Here is a 4,087-nt window from a genome sequence, read left to right on the forward strand (position 1 = left end):
TAGATGGAACTGACCACTGAATGAAATCCCACCCATCAATAGAGAGTAATGTTCTAAGGTGTATTATAGCCGAGAATTCAAATTAACCAGAAAATTCAGTCTAAGAATGTGATCCCAGCAAGTGCAGTTTTTACTTCCAAGAAGCGAGATTCTCTTCAACACTAGTCATTTCTGCTTTCAACTGTGATATCTCTTTCTAATCTCTTGATAATAGGCTGTCTCGAATTTGCTTATTTAAAGAGATTGGGGAGATTTAGAGACTGTGATTTAGAGTATAAAAACTGTTTTGAACTTGTTCAAATATAGACATAATATTTAGATGCCGGCGTTGAACTGGGGCAAACACAGTCAGAAGTCTCACAACACCAGATTTAAGTCCAACCAGTTTATTTGAAAGCTTGTGGGATTACTATCACATAAGCTGGTTGGACTTAAACCTGGTGTTGTGAGACTTCTTACCAAATATAAACACACAGAGCTATATATAGATGTGAAATAGAGAGAGTCACTTTTAAAAATCTAGAAAGAGTAAAGTTCTGTTATTTGTCCATTTCACAGCTGCATCAATTGGAAGAACAGGAATGCACTTGCGGTGTCAATGTGTCAAAACATTTTCGAAGTTCATCAATCTAAAGCACGTGCAGGATATTCAAATTTTACCAAGTCGTCCCCACTGTCCTAATGTAGAGATCATGTAAGTATTAATAAAACAAGGTCTTTAAACACTTCAGTTTCTTGCAATAAGGATTTTTAGTCCTTATTTGAGCTAATTGCCCTTGTTCTATTCTTTCCTCAGTGTCACTGTCCAAGATAAAAAAGTCTGCCTGAGTCCAAATGAACCCTGGGTGAAGATGGTTTTTGTAAGTTCTTTATGTAATTTAATCTGAGCAACAATAATGTTGGATATGAGGGTTTGGGCAAGATGTTAATTCATTCAAACACTATCGAATTTCCTGGATTTTCATCGGCCCCATGAAATGTTCCATTTTGTATTCAGTTACAGCATCAATTTCAGTCAAGTTAGCCACAGCGTCTCTGCTTTAGCTGAAATATACCATAAGACCTTAAGAAATAGGAACAGGAGTCATCCCTTTGCACTGAAACTGTGCCCTCAGGTTGTAAGCAGAGCTACTGCACCACCTTTTCCTTCCTGCCTGTTTTTCCGAAAAATCAAGTAATTCTGAATTTTGATTTCCCACCTTTAATCTCCTTGCATTATATCTCAGTAATGGCTATCAGATCATATCAGTTTAACTCTATTTGTGCTGTCACATACATGAAGACATATTTTGTTTTCCTACCACTTTACCTTCTCTAGGAACAAAGAGCCACTGTTTGTTTTTTGCTTTTTATTCCCATGTCTTCTTCCTTTGCTTTCATTTCTTCTGCCTTTTGTTTCTAACCCAGTTTCTATCTCCTCAAACTCCCTGCCCAGCTACCCATCCTTCTGCCATATTAGTTTAAAGCCCCCCCAACAACACTAGCAAACAACCCTGCACGGATATTGGACTCATTCTTATTGAGTCATAATCCATCAAATTTGTACAAGACTCACCTTCCCCAGAATCTGTCCCAGTTGCTCCTCCTACCCCACATCCGTCACCATGCATTCATCCTACCAATCCTCCTTTTTCCACTGTTGCTAGTGCTTGGCACTCAGAGGACCTGCTTCTGAATTTATCACCTGACTTCCTGTATTCAGCTTTCAGGACCTCATCCCTTTATTTACCTGTGCCATTGGTACTAACGTGCCCCACAACCACTGGCACTTCACCCAGCCCCAGCCAAAGTGTCCTGCAGCTGCTTTGTGACATCCTGGATTTTACCACCAGGGAGGCAACATAACAGCCTGGAGTCACTCTTGTGGCCACAGAAATGCCTTTGTGTTTCTATCACAATTGAATCCCCACTCACTATAGCCCTACTCCTCTTTTGCCTCCCTATCTGCACAGTTCAACCACCCTGTCGACAGTGTGTTTTCCCAAACCTTGGAATTATTTTGGAATGATAGGATAAACCTTTGCTCTTTGATTGATTGATTTATTATTGTCACATGTATTGGGATATGGTGGAAAGTATTGTTTCTGACGAGTGTTACAGACAAAACATACCATTCTTAGAGTACATGGGGAGAAGGAAAGGAGGGTGCAGAATATAGTGTTGCAATTACAGATAGGGTGAAGAGAAAGATCAGCTTAACGTGTGATAGGACCACTCAAAAATCTGATGGGAGAAGTGTTGTTAGACAGAATTTGCGGATGCCTCCCCAATCCTACCCAAACTGCATCCCCTCTCACCTCATCTTCCTAGTTAAGTGCTTGACCACCATGGCTAGAACTGAAGCACTTAAAATAAGCTGAACTCGTGGGAAGAGGGGGGGCTTACCATGGCTCCCACTTTCCACAATTATGGGGGCATAATCACTACTGTTTCAGATGCACTGAAACTTTTCATCAGATACTTGCAGTGGGCAGCAGGAAGGGACGTGAACAGAAGAAGTTGAGATTGGGCCTGACCTCCGACCTGCATTATCATATAGTACAATGGGAAAGAATGACACATGGTGTTCATGACAAACCATAGGGATGAGAATGCAGCACTAACCCTTCCCATCTACTTTGCTGCTATCCTATTGGGTGATGCCAGAAAAATGTCCCTGCCGTTTCACTGCCTCCTTGAGGGTTGAGTGAAATAGAATAAAATCCTAGCAGTTAGCTTCAATTGGGAAGGTACTAAGCACGTGTCTGACAATTGATGATATTAAAAACCATTCTCCTTTCGAGTTACTCTGGCTCAGTGATTGCACAGGGAAAATAGTAATATTCTGTCATACTGTGGTGCCATTTATCCTCTGAGGAATTGTAATGTAAATCTAATAAGTTTTCAAAATCCAAGTTTTATTGATAGAAATATCGACACACAGTAGCCTGAGAAATTCAGAGTATAATTTTTATTCTTCTTTGAATTCTCTACAGTCTCTAGGAAAAATTCAAGTTCAGTGAAGAGAAGGTCAATGTCAGAATATTCAAAGGGCTGGGGCACTCTTGAGACAAAGACCTTTCCAGGCTTTCTGCGACCCATGAGTCATTCACAATGTACTGCCATGTTTAGGTCTTTTCGTTCATTTTAAAATATTTTCACGTGAGCATCAAAATCATTTGCCACATTTTGGCGCGTATTTATATTTTATTTGAAGTAACCATGGAAACATAATTGGTGGAAGCTGAGTGATAGAATGAAGGCTGGTCCTGTCTTTCTGATAGTTTAATGTTTAATGTATATCCAATGAGAATATCACATTTCACTTGTTACTGTGATGTTATGTTCTGATATGCATTAATTTCTCAGGCTGTAAAACCTCACTGGCTTTTTATCAGTTTCCTGTATTAATTCTAATGGTGGCAATACAAAATCCTCACTTTCAACAGACAACAGGGGATTAGCCCCAGAGTTTAATGGGTTAAATGTGCTAAGTTTGCTGTGTTATAATTCCATTCTATGCTGTTATCTATTTTTAATACTTATGCTGTTATTTTCTATTTATGTATTTTCTATTACTATAAACATTGTTTTATGTTGAGAGTGCAGCAAAGAATTGGAGTGAAAGCCAGTGTGTAACTGCTTTAGAACTACTTTATACTGTGGAGCTATGTAAATTATATTTTTTGCATGCATGAATTGCTTATGTCATTAAATACTTATTTTTAATACCAAATTTTGGGAAAGAATTGAATCATTCATCATAAAATAAGGAGGGTGTTTACACCATGATACCTATGAAAGATTCTTTGAAAGAGCTATCCAATAATTTCCAATGCCCTGCTCTATTTACCATTACACTGAGTGGGATTTCCCATGTCACCTGCGGTATGCTTTGTGGTAGCAGAGGTGGCCCACCATTGGCAGGTTCTGCTGGTCCTGCCATTGTCAATGGAGTTTACTGTTGAATGCACCTCTCGCCAACAGTGTCACAGGCAAAACATACCGTTCTTAGGGTACACGGGGAGAAGGAAAGGAGGGTGCAGAATATAGTGTTGCAATTACAGATAGGGTGAAGAGAAAGATCAGCTTAATGTGTGATAGGACA

At 39.4% G+C, this 4,087-nt stretch overlaps 1 long non-coding RNA gene across 1 annotated transcript; it reads left to right on the forward strand.

Moving 5' to 3' along the window:
* Positions 1–605: 605 nt before the first annotated feature.
* Positions 606–3,715, forward strand: LOC145350519 (uncharacterized). Its single transcript, XR_013888217.1, has 3 exons — positions 606–694; positions 797–860; positions 2,976–3,715. It is a non-coding gene; the product is annotated as an uncharacterized LOC145350519 (long non-coding RNA).
* The last annotated feature ends 372 nt before the right edge of the window (positions 3,716–4,087 follow it).

This window comes from Carcharhinus amblyrhynchos, chromosome 1 (assembly GCF_965287045.1).
Source record: "Carcharhinus amblyrhynchos chromosome 1, sCarAmb.v2.hapA, whole genome shotgun sequence".
NCBI classification, from domain to species: domain Eukaryota; kingdom Metazoa; phylum Chordata; class Chondrichthyes; order Carcharhiniformes; family Carcharhinidae; genus Carcharhinus; species Carcharhinus amblyrhynchos.